The 13,709-nt window shown below is 35.4% G+C and overlaps 1 protein-coding gene across 1 annotated transcript in view; it reads left to right on the top strand.

Annotated features, from left to right (window-relative positions):
• LOC127415965 (sterile alpha motif domain-containing protein 5-like) overlaps positions 1-13,709 on the top strand; it is a 152,188-nt gene that overhangs the window by 120,009 nt on the left and 18,470 nt on the right. The window lies entirely within an intron of this gene.

Below are 13,709 nucleotides of genomic sequence, written 5' to 3' on the forward strand. Positions count from 1 at the left end.
ATACAGCAGTTTGTTGAATATGCATACGTCACAATGTTTTTTTTTTTTTTTTTTTTTTAAAAGAGTAATTTCAGTTGATTTTATCCACTGTATGTTTTATTAAAGAAACTTTTGGCATGCATTGTGATTCAGGATTGAATTTTCCACTGGTCATGTGGAAATGCTTCGGTCTGCACAGGCTGTGATTATATCAGATCTGCGGTGAGTTCTTGGATTGTGGATCATCACTGTCAGACAGGGAGGGACGAGCGTCATTTCAGTTTCCGTTAACTGGTCACAGCTAAATCTAAGACCTTGTCGAGATGTACCCAATTGCCTTGGAACATCACGATAGGCATCAGCACTGCAGTTGGGCTTAAATGGAGCACAGACCGCATGTAGACACTTGTCTGTAAATTTGGGGGAAATCCGACGCAAATTATAGGTTTGATTTTTTTTCTGCCTTAAATTGATATGCAGAGATTTTCTTCGCTGACCTGCTTCTGGTTGTTGCTCTCTGCTGAGATGCCAGACATTTTACAGCTGCTGGCAGTGAGGATGATGCTTAGGAATATTTCCTTGAATTATCATACAACCCATCTTATTTCCTGCAGAATCCAACTACAGAGAAACGAGAACTTTTTCTAAACAGCTTCTTCTGCCTTTGACCACAATGTTAGATTTATTTTCTTAGTCATTATTAAGGCATTTTCTAAAAAATAAGAACTGAAAAAAAAAAAAAAAGACTTCTGTAAATGTGATGCCTATCTTTAAAACGTACATGTATATCAGCAGTTTTCTTTCACCTTCTTTGTTTATGCGTTTGGCAGACACTTTTATCCAAACCGACTTACAGTACATTTTTGTTGTGTATTTTGTATTATTGTGATATGTTCCTTGGGAATTGAAACCAAAACCTTAGTATTGCTAGCCCTATGTTCTACCAGTTAAGCTACACAAACTACATACATTTTTAATGCATGTTTTTGTACATATCTTGTTTTGGTTACCTTAGAAAGAAATTACATAATTCTTGACATTTTCATGCAGACAGTGATTGTGATCAAAGCTCTCCTATATACCTGCACCATGAAGCCCAATCTTTTTGCTGTCAGTTCTGTCTTTTGTAATGCTGGCATGCTTTAAAATCTGTTGTGTTTTATCCCCCACAAATACCTTGGCAATTAAATAGGGGTGTGACGATACACTTAGCTCACGAGACGAGACGATACATGATACTGAGTTCACAAGAAGGAGGGAGTATGGAAGACGAGATGATATTTTAACACTATATACACTACTGGTCAAAAGTTTTGAAACACATTCTTTATTATAATTTTTTTTCTTCACATTTTAGAATAATAGTAAAGTCATCAAAACTATGGAATAACATAAATGGAACTATGGGAACTATGTTGTGACTAAACAAAATCCAAAATAAATCTTCAAAGTAGTCACCCTTCACCTAGAATTTGCAGACATGTACTCTTGACATTTTCTCGGCTTCTTGAGGTATCACCCTGGGATGCTTTTTAAACAGTATTGAAGGAGTTCCCATCTATGTTTGGCACTTATTGGCTGCTTTTCTTTATTATTTGGTCCAAATCATCAATTTAAAATTTTTTATTTTTTATTTTTTTTAATACATTTTAGTTTTGTAATGAAATAAATTAATATGGTGGCACAATTATATTTTTGTCTACAAAACTAATTTCAAACATTTAAGCATACGCCTTCAGATCAAAAGATTTTTAAGATCATGAGAAACATTTCAGGCAAGTGTTTCAAAACTTCTGGAAAAATAGTCTTTTATTCGACTGAAAGTCACAAAATGCAAAACAATGCAGGTGCATTTTGAAATGTTTTAACTAATCATTTTGTAATGAATGTCACTTCAGTTCTACTTTGAGTATGAATTATCATATGCAGTAAAAGACAGAACAATATGCAAGCACTGTAAAAGGTTTTGCCACAAACTCAACTGACTGGCTTCTCTCTTATATGATTTCACATGAGTCTCTTCAGACCTGGTTGATTTTAGTTGAGAGCTGTGGTGGTTCTGTAGGTGTCTTTGCATAGTGCTTGTGGTAGCCGCGGTGTACGGCACTATTTTCTTACAGTGCTTACATATTGGCTGTGTCTCATTTGGAAGGCTGCGTCCTCAGGAGGTCGCATTTGTTGACCGCATACGTCATCGAGGCTGTCTCGTTTCATTTTTATTTTTTATTTTTTTGGGAATGCAAAAAAGGTTAACAATTGTATAAATGTAAGTGCATCTACATAAAAGGCATTGACAATAGATAAAAAAATAAGTAAAAAATAAAATAAAATGAAATGAGACAGCCTCGATGACTTATGCGGCTGATAAATGTGACCTCCGGAGGATGTAGCCTTCCAAACGAGACACAGCCTTTGTTCGTGTCTTGTCTGTCACTCTGTCGCCGTTTATTGTTTCCACCGGGTACCTAAAATGCTGCCACACAAACGATTTAAAAGTGGCGGGGGCATCTTCTAGGCTAATTTCACCCTCACACTCCATCATGCTGATATCGTGAGACAGCTTTTCACCTTAACGAGCAATATCGTCACGTTTTAATATCGCGAGATCTCGTCACACCCCTACAACTAAATTATTTTCAATGGCTTTTTTTCCTCTAATCTTTTTGTGGTTATCAAAGGAACTGACTCATTGCTTCAGGCACTTTTCGGATTTTATTATTCACAGTTCTGGAGTTAGTTTTTGTATAAGAGATCTTTAGTTTACCTTGAGTACTTTGAGCGTTTTGATGATAGATCTTATATTACTGGTAAGAACATTAATCCTGGAGGTATTTATGCTGCTGTGTATATTATACCTGTGTTAATGAGAGTAATTGTATTTATTCAATGTCACCACAACTTTTATAAATGTTCAGTGTGGTCCCAGTGCATTTACACACATCATCATCAAATTATAGTGCTTTGAGCAGAATTTGCAACTGTTCAGACATTGTTAAATAGTGTAATGCAGAGAAATGTGTAGCCCATATTTGAGATGTGCTATTTGAAATTTGTATATATTATAAAGCTTTATTAAAAACAATAGACGTCTGAGATATGTTGTATAGACAAAATATGTAACTTTATGGTAATAATGCCTGGGCAAGCAGAAATGGTCACATTTTTGGCTGACACTAAGTGTATCATTTGACAGGTTGTCTCAAACATGCTTAGCTGGATGCACACATAATAGGGTTCAATCGAGTCTGACAAATGTGATAAACACGACTATTGATCTGTGTGTGCATGTGTAATTATGTCTTCATAGCAGATTTGTTCTACTGAAAACATCTTGGTGAGCAGTAATTGTCTGCTCTTTTGTAATTGAGATGTATTGACTGTGGTAGGAAATGGATTGTCCTTACTGATTACAGTCTGATGGCAGCGTAATGATGACCTCTCTGGTACCAGCACTGATTCTCAACCAATATACAGCATATTATACAAATGCTTTCACAGACCAATGCTCATTCCCACACAAGGCTTTTAAATACTGTTGTATTTAATGTAAATAGGACCTCTTTTCTCATTTTCTTGTCCTCTGAGCAATGTGTATTTGCGTGCGTGTGTCCGGTTGCATTGCTGAAAAATAAGACATGTGGCACTTTCTGTAACCACCTCTCCAACTCTGATTCATTTTTCCAATTGCAATTTGGCTGTGTGCCCTCACTGACATGCCAGCTCATACAAAACAAAATATGTACGTAAACAACTGAATTGGACAAATGAATGAATTTTTGCTCATGCCACAATAATGTAATTGCCAATGGCAATAAGACAAGGTTGTTGGTTTGGTAACCTATTAAGTGAGGAATGCTTTCTATTGTCATGCCAACTTTGAAAGGACATTTTTTTACACACAATCATTACAGTCATCATTTCCCTCCTTTGATGTTGGAATGAGTCACCTTCAAAACAGTTTTACTCAAGCATCTTTTCTGCTTGAAACATTAGAGTTAAGATCATATGCCATTAGAAACTAATTGCATGCTCTCTCATCATCCCTTTCTTACTCGGAAGCAATTATTTTGTTTCATTTTTGTTTTGACAAGTGTGTTGCTTTATGTGGTATTAATCAGATGTGTTTTTATAGGTGATGTGTGGACAGGCCCGGCTTCTGACAGCTATGCTAGGGTGGGCTGGGGGATATCATAGGTGGGCATTTGGGATGGGGGAGGGGTTACATAGACTACTAATTGAATGTCTTTAATTGGTGTAACATGGCGTAATTGTCAAGATCATAAGACCCAATATAACTATATTTTACACTTTTTCCCCACATTAAAAAATATATTGAAATAAATAAACTGATAAACATTGTATATAATCATACACATGCACTTAGTTTACTAATTTTAACCACTAATAGTTCTAAAGATAACTAATATTGGCATTATATTCATTCATTTTCTGTTAGCATAATTACATGTACAGCTGCTTTGAAACAACGACTGTTGTGAAAAGCACTATACAAATACATTTGACTTGACTTGACTCATAAGATTGAAGTAATGGTGGTAGTATACTACCTCCATTACTATGAAACAAAATAAAGCAATACACTTTTAGATCAATAAGAATTACAGCCTTAAAGCAAATTACAAAGACAAATTATAGTCCCCACAATGCAAGGATGGAGTCGAGAGAAATAATATCAAGGAGGAAAATAAGGATGGAGTGAAAGGAAATATGTTAGATGGAGAGATCAATAACATATAAGATTAAGATCCTAAAATTTGACACAGGTGGGAACTGCATAAAGAAGTAATTATATAATATTAAATGATGACAATTCTTGCTGTTTGACAGAAATGTAATAAGCAATGATACTGCCCTACAAAGGCAAAACACAAAATTGAGTTCTGACTGAAACAGGTCTCTAATGATTTGTCCAGTGACAGATGAGTTTGTCTCATATGCTAAAATTCAGAATAACCATTGTGTGAAAATGCAGAAACAACAAAATCCACATCAAAATAATTCAAGCCATTTTTCTCAGTTTCAATGTTAGTTAATGAGTATGGCCTTTGTAGAATAGCAAAGGGTATTGATATTTATTACCAGTGAAACTATGTGTAAAGTAATTTAGGGAACACAGGAATTTGGATGGATGGATGGATGGATGGAAAGTAATGGCATGTAAGCACCAAAGGTTATTTTCATGGCAAAAATAGAGTAGTTTAAAAAGCAATGACAAACAATAAACAAAAAACCATCACAGCACTGTAAAAAGATGTACAAGAGATGTAAGACGTGAATCAACAACAGGGAAAACAGACGCACACGTTCCGCAACAGTGCGGTGCGGGACAAGTTTTGATTGCAGAGTGCAGGTGCAGGCGTGATGATGTGTGCGCGGAAACGGGAGAAAGAAATGACCCGCGTGACTCCTGCAAAATTTAAATCTATTTAAAAAATACAATTTATTTATTTCATGTATTTAAGGTACTGAGTGTTATTTGTGCTCCATGCAGCAGAAGGTCCCTTAGTGCTATGGATGTTAACGCTTTATTAAAGAAAGGTACAAACAAAACTTTGAAACAAGCCAAAGGTCAATCCGATATTTGGCAATGTTAGAGTGATAACAAAACCTGTTTTTGTTTTGTTTTTTTTCTCAGATTGGGAATTGGAATAAAAATAGCCTATGATACCAGAGCGGGACAGAATCTTACAGGAGTGGGACTGAAAAATTTGCGCACTACCTGCTGGCTTTTGTGGGCAGGAGCAGGACAAAACGTGAAAGTTGCAGGCGGGAGCGGGACAAAATATTTTAAAAAAATAAAAAATTGTGGGAGAGGGACAGAATCTCTCGGGAGCGGGTCTGAAAAATACATCCCGCACAGACCTCTACTTTATAATTCATGTCCAGTATTTCACGAACACCTGCAGTGCGATTCTTGGGAAGCTGACGTGGAGAGAGAGGGAGATATTTGATAAGCCTGTGATTCACAGCACACTGAGACAGCGCCAGGCATTTTATGGTCATTAAAAACCTATACATTACACAAAAATATCTCTTATTACCGTTCTCGCACGCGTAACGTTTTGGACTCTCTGGTTTGCAGCAGCCGCTTCTTGAGTGTGTCGTTGCTTTCGGCCAGTGACAAAAATAGAAAAACACTACACATTTCTGGTGCGTTTTTGTGATTGGTTGGGCAGTCTACAGCCAATGTTTGCAACACACAGCCCGCCCCCATATTTCTTTTAACCAATGCACAAATTGGAAAAAATATATATATTTTATTTAAAACCGTGTTTCTCAAATGTTTGATTGGGTGGGCAAGACTCACGTTTGGGAAGGATCAGCCCACCCCTGCCCATGCCTACATCCGGCCCCGTGTGTGGAAACAAAATATGTTAGAATACTTTAACCTATCCCAGCTTATTATGCAGAGAGATCTAGAAGTAAAACAATCCTAGGTTAATTCATCATCCTGATCAGCCAGACATAGCGACATTGGCGTGTTTGGGGTGGTACTATCTGTTTATCTGTGTCTGCCATCTGACTATATGAACAATGGCAGGGGGAAGGGGGGGTACGGGTCAGTTCATACCTGCTCATTTTAGGTGAGCATATGCAAAGTCCTTTCTAAGATAGTGGGCACAGTGCAGATACCTGTGTATGCCCTACACTACACTACTGGTTCTGAGTTAAAATAATTTTTGGCAAGACATACAGAATTTCTAGGAGTCAAAAAAGAATCCAACACCAGGGGAACTACCTTCACAGAATACTATATACAGTACATATATATATATATATATATATATATATATATATATATATATATATATATATATATATATATATATACACACACTACCGGTCAAAAGTTTTGAAACACTTACTCATTCTTTATTATATTATTTATTTATTTTTTTTTTATTTTTTTATTTTTTTCACATTTTAGAATAATAGTAAAGTCATCAGAACTATGGAATAACATAAATGGAACTATGGGAATTATGTTTTGACTAAATAAAATCCAAAATAAATCAAAACTGTGTTATATTTTAGCATCTTCAAAGTAGTCACCCTTTGCCTAGAATTTGCAGACATGTACTCTTGACATTTTCTCAGCTTCTTGAGGTATCACCCTGGGATGCTTTTTAAACAGTATTGAAGGTGTTCCCATCTATGTTGGGCACTTATTGGCTGCTTTTCTTTATTATTTGGTCCAAGTCATCAATTTCAAAAACTTTTTTTTTTTATTATTACATTTTAGTTTTATAATAAAATAAATTAATATGGTGGCACAATTATATTTTTGTCTACAAAACTAATTTCAAACATTTAAGCATACGCCTTGAGATCAAAAGAACATTTCAGTCAAGTGTTTCAAAACTTTTGACCGGTAGTGTATATATAAACACCGATCAGCCACAACATTAAATACACACACACACACACACACACACACACACACACACACACACACATATATGAGACTGTCCTTTGAACAAACTGCACCACACAAACCTGCCAAACACTCTCACCCTTGTATTTTTAGATTCTGTGTGTAAAGCTAGGATCTTGAGAATAACTTTTCAGATGTTTTACCTTTGGCTTAGAAGAAATCATGTAAATCTTGAAACTTCTTTATCTCATGCACATTCACAGAGTTAAAGAAAGCTGATAAAATCACAATTCCTTAAACTATATAAAGATGTCAATGTGTGTTTATAGACTTAGATAACCAGTAAATATAATTTCTAAATTTGCATATATTTGAGTCATAAATAGAAAGAGCCTTATATTTTACAAATATATAGCATCATGTGCATTAAACATGGAGTGAGTCATAGAAAATCCAACTTGAGAGAGTCAGTTGGTATCATTGGAATGATTCACAGCTAAAATAAAGGACTTTGCTATCAGCAGTCAGTTTTAATTCTGAATGATGAGTATTGGAGTTAATTGAAATAGGAGTCTAATTAAGGTCCTGAAAATTAAATACAATTAGACTTTATTTTAATTGATATACTGTATATGTTCCCCTCCTGGGCCCCAACTATCCATTCACGCTCTTTATATCTTGCATTAAACTGCACAATGTTCAAGCTTAGCAATCTGCAGCATGGATTGGTAAACAACTCGCCTACAGTTAGTATGAAAGCTTGAATCTGGTTAAACATGATTAAGTTATTAAATGAGTAACTCAGACATGCCACTGTCTTTACAATTTCTCTTTGAATCATTCTCTCTCTCTCTCTCTTGCTATCTCTCTCTCTCTCTCTTGTACTCTTGCTCTCCTTTCCTTACAAATATGAACAACCCACAGAAGTGGCATCCATCCATAATTTTTATGTTGTGAGAGGTTGATAAAGATATTGTCTACTGTAATAGTTGATGGAAGGATTGCCATTAATATTGAAGCTAACAAATGGACTCAAATGTATAAATGTAGAGGAATTATTTTTATTTTTATGGTAGGGAGTGTTTTTGTATGAATGTATTGAAGTCTATTGTTTCTTTATATATGACATTTAATTATCAGTACTAGATGTAGGATAAGATGGGGTAAGATGCCCCCTTAAGAACAATGTTCATTTACTTTTAAATTGTGTCATATATAGATAAACTTTTAGCGTGTACAGGGTGATGATGCATTATCCAACATATTTTCAAGGGAAATAAATAGAAACATTTGATAATTTTGTTGTCAGCACAAAATTTAAAAATATGAAAAGGGGCAAGATGACCCTCCACCTGGGGCAAGAAGCCCCCCAGGGTAAACTTGTTTTAGGTGTCATACGATTTTTACAGAATGTATAAAATACATCTGATATCATTCTTAGTAATGTATTTTTGAAATTTAAAGTCAAATATAAAATCAAATATTTTATGTAATTTTTTATTTTCACAATTTGAATAATTGAATAACTAAACAATGACAGGCAAATCAAATAACAGAATCCCAGTCAAAGAGATTAATCTGAAAGGTAAACTTATTCTATTAATTATATACTGTGTAGGCCTATGAATATATACATATAAAGACACCCATATTTTTAACTGAAGGCATGTTATAATAGCAATACTTACCATGAATATAGATTGAATTCCACTCAATTAGCCTATTAGGTTATAAGGAATAGAAAATAGAAAAACAACCTTCTGCCCCAATCAGGGTTGGGGGGTGTCATCTTACCCCAAGGGTCTAACTTTACCTTGTGACTAAAAACAATATGTTTTTCTCCAAAAATCTAAATAATTTACTGTGTCCACAGATCCCCCATTAACAAATAGACATAAAAACTTTTAATATCCAGCATAATAGAATGTCACAGATCACTATTTTCCAATGACAAAACAATTGGGTGATTTAACCTAAAAACTGTTTGGATGGAATAAATCTCACAAATGGGGGTCATCTTACTCTGGGGGGCGTCTTCCCCCATCTTACCCTATATATTCAAATGTGTTCGTTGTTTGCATATTTACTTTTTGGATATTAATAATAAAAGACACAACCTCAATATAATGTCAAGTTAACTATAATACTTGAGATACAGACTCAGTGTGAAGTGTAACGTGTGTCAGAGCCAGTGGCGTAGATTTGGCTTGAACATTGGGGGGGGGCGAGGGGTTGCAGAGTGAAACATTTACATGTTTTCATTGATCATGGTATAAATATTGGGGGGGTTGTACTTGCTTGTTTTGATTATTGGTGGGGGTTACCTCCCCCCATACCCCCCCTGGAATCTACGCCCTTGGTCAGAGCTGAAGCTGTGGGTCACTCTGGCCTTGTACATCTTTCTTTGGGAGACAGTCACACAGACATACACAGCAGTGCTGATTCCAATCTCTCAGTCCACGTGTATAAGCATGTCCCCACTTGCACACACTCATACACAGAGACACACACACACAGCTGTTCTCCTCTAGATTGGCCATATGTTTAATGTGACAGTTCCACAGGGAGGAAGTGAACACACATCATCCATGTGTCACCTCACATGTCTTAATGATTCTCAGCACCCATTAATGGAAGGTCATTTTAAACAATCATGCAGTTTAATGGGAGGGCTGGGTAAAATATTTAACACAGAATAAATCTCAATTGATAAAGTGCCACAAGCTGTAGTGCAATTAGGTTGTGACCTCAGACAATGGTGTATCATATACATACAGTGGAGTCCAAATGTTTGAGGCCACATTGGAAATCTTCGATTCAGCTCAAACCTAGCAATAAATAGAATGTGTTTGGATTTCGAAAAATTTCAAACAAAGAAACATTTAATGACATTTAATGAATTAGACATATTTAAGATTGTTAATTATTTCATGGCCACTAATCAAATAAGAACATTTATGACATTGACCATGAGTCCATGCCAACTCGATTGCATGCTGTCTTTAAAAAAAGGATTCTGAAATTCATATTGATTCAACTTTTCAGTCAAATTGTTATGTTTATTATAGGCTAAAATTTGTAAGTAAAAGTACATTTTTTAATTAAAATTAAATTAGAAAATGGTGGTCTCACACATTTGGACCCCACAGTATAGAGCATTTCTTCCTGTCTTTCATGGCTGCTTGCTTTTTATTTTCTATATGTGTTTTTCAAGGCTGTTTTTCTTTTTGTCTTCTCCTCCAAAAATGTTTCCTCCTCATCTGTGGCACCAGCTGCAGAAGTCATCCACTTAATCCTTCTATATAAACTGGGCTTAAAGTTGAGACAGTCTTTAGCGGAGAGTCTCTAGTGTTATTCTGGAAGGCACTATTTCAGAGCTGGAAAGCAACCAATAGCTTTCTGTCTTCTAAAGCACAGGTAGTGAGAGGCTCAGATTTAAGAGGAAAACCACAATTTACGGAGACAAGGAAGTATGAAATTGTTATAATAATGTCTCCCAACACTTCTCGGAAATTGATGTTTCTATCTGGAGGGAGATATCTGCGGTCTTAGCTGAAGGATTGATAATAGTTTTGAGAGGATTGGACCATAACAGCCAAATTCAGGTGGGTCTCTCGAGGGAGGATGGGTGCCAAAAGGAAATAAGAACTTCACTGTATATTGGAAATAAAGAGGGACACAATGTTTGGATGTGAAGACAAGTCATTTCCATAGCACAAAAAAAAAGAAAAAAAAAAGACAAAATAAATGGGTAATACACGCTAACTAAATAACATCAGTTATGTAGAATGTTTTATGATTGTGTCTCTTGGTGATTAAATGAAACAAAATATCTTATTCCAGAGTATTAGAAAAAGGTATAACTGAAAATTGTAAATGTTTTGTGGGTGTTCTGTTTTCAGAACATTACATCCATGGCTCATACATACATCTGTGGTACTGACATTATGAATGTAAATCTGTTTGCTGAAATAGACAGAAAAAATGTCTTACATGCAGTTTTTGATCCCCAAAATAACAAACACAAAAATTATACACTTACAGTTTTTATACTATGTGTCCTAATTGATCAGTTTTTTTTCACCTTTGGTACAAATAGCATATTTCTTCATTATACTCTTTGTGTAATCATCATCTATCACTATTTACTCTGTGTAAACAATGTCTGTTTGTTGCTATTTACACTTGGTGAGAACAGAATAGTGAACAGTGTCAATTTCACTTTCACTTTTAGGAGAAAAGGTCCATATTTGTTAGCATGGATAAATCATTGCCCAATCAGCTGTGGACAGGGCCGGAGTGGCGATCGGGAGAATTCCCGCTGGGCCGGTCAAATATTGGGCCGGTTAGGTCCGCATGTTGTTTGACAAACTTTCATCATATGTCGCATAACAACTGCCAACGGTCCGTAACATCTGGTATTTAAAGGATCAGAATTGCGTTCCGTATTATAGCGGACGCAGTCTGTATTTTATCATCTCACACCCAAACAAATGAGAGAGTAGCCTGTGAGAGACCAAACTGATGTTGCACCACTTCACTTGACAGCGCGGGAAGGATCACGGAAGATCCATCGAGAACAGATAGGCTACTAATAGCTGAATGGATGAACGTGCTTCAGGTAGCCTACAAGATCATCACAAGTTTAATACTGACTGCAGCCTCACAATCTCAATCAATTAATCTCTGAAATCCTCTTCCCTAGCATTGCAGAATGATAATAGCAAAATTATTTTTTGTCACAAAATAACAGAATACATAAAGTAAACGAATACAGATGCAACAGTACGACACGGTACGAAAATAATGGGACTTTACAGCTCTCAAAAGATTAAACTCAATGAAACAAACTGCACAGAGTTTCAATGTTCCATTTTGCCTTTGTCCTGAACATTTACATTCCCAGTAAAAGAAAAGTACAAATGTGTTCTTTTTAGTCTTTTATTTCACTCTTATCATTGTAAAATGGCATGTTTTTGAATGGCATGTAAAAATGTAAAAACAATCACTCAACCTTAATTGTTTCACTGGATCTGTTGCTATTTTAATTATCTATAATACAAAGCACTGACCATTTAAAGTGTGAGCATGTGCATCTTGAAAGTGTTATAAACATTTACAGTTCTATAGTGTTATTATGTGCCTAGATAGTCTTTAAAATAAACTTAGTTTACCAAAAAAATAAATTTCTCTCATCATTTACTCACCCTCATGCCATCCCAGATGTGTATGACTTTCTGTCTTCTGCTGAACACAAATTAAGCTTTTTAGAAGAATTTCTCAGTTCTGTTGGTCCTTTCAATGCAAGTGAATGGTGATCAGAACTCAGAAGGTACAAAAATCTCATAAATGCAGCATAAAAGTAATCCATACAACTCCAGTGGTTTAATCTATGTCTTCAGAAGCGATATGATAGGTGTGGGTGAGAAACAGATCAATATTTAAGTTTTTTTTTTTTTACTATAAATTCTCCTCCCTGCCCAGTTGGGGGCGATATGCTTATGTAAATCACCAAAAACAGAAGAAGAACTCTTAAGAGAGAAGAGTGCTTATGAAAGTGAAAGTGGAGATTTATAGTAAAAAATAACTTAATTTATTGATCTGTTTCTCACCGCTTCTCATTTACTTGCATTGAATGGACCAACAGTTCTTCTAAACATCTTCATTCATGTTCTGCAAAAGAAAGTCATACACATCTGGGATGGCATGAGGGTGAGGAAATGATCAAATATCCCTTTAACATTCACTTATTTTTACAACACATACAATGATGTCTTATGACAAAGTGAAAATCTTAGTGAATGCCGTATGTGGTATAATGACATGGAGAGCTTAAATAATTTTCAAGTAATTACATATATTGCACATTTTTGCTGTGATCTTTTTTATTGTTATCATCTTCACCTCCAACCCCCCTTTTTTGGTGTGGGCTGACTTGGACATGACATCCCAGGCTGAATATGAATCCCACTCCGGCCCTGGCTGTGGAATAAACACAACTGAATCAGCATGAGACCACTGATTCTTAATAAATGAAGATTAATGGTGTTGTTGTCACAAAAGTGTAATTATATCATACGTATAAATGCTTTTTTCTTTATTTCTATCTTACATGTGTATTTGTGGATTATAATAATTTAAATTTAATCTTTGTCTGTGCTACTTCATTGTAATTAAAGGCTCTTAAAATATACTCTTACCTGTTCTGAGTTGAGAGTGCAGCTAAACTCATTGGGCCAATCAATAATCTATTGGAATATTCTGTAGATCAATAACCTCCTGATTTACTGTAGTGTATTTTATTTTTGCCATTTACTAATAGTCCTTTATCCAG

The sequence above is a fragment of the Myxocyprinus asiaticus genome, chromosome 25 (genome assembly GCF_019703515.2).
Source record: "Myxocyprinus asiaticus isolate MX2 ecotype Aquarium Trade chromosome 25, UBuf_Myxa_2, whole genome shotgun sequence".
Classification (NCBI taxonomy): domain Eukaryota; kingdom Metazoa; phylum Chordata; class Actinopteri; order Cypriniformes; family Catostomidae; genus Myxocyprinus; species Myxocyprinus asiaticus.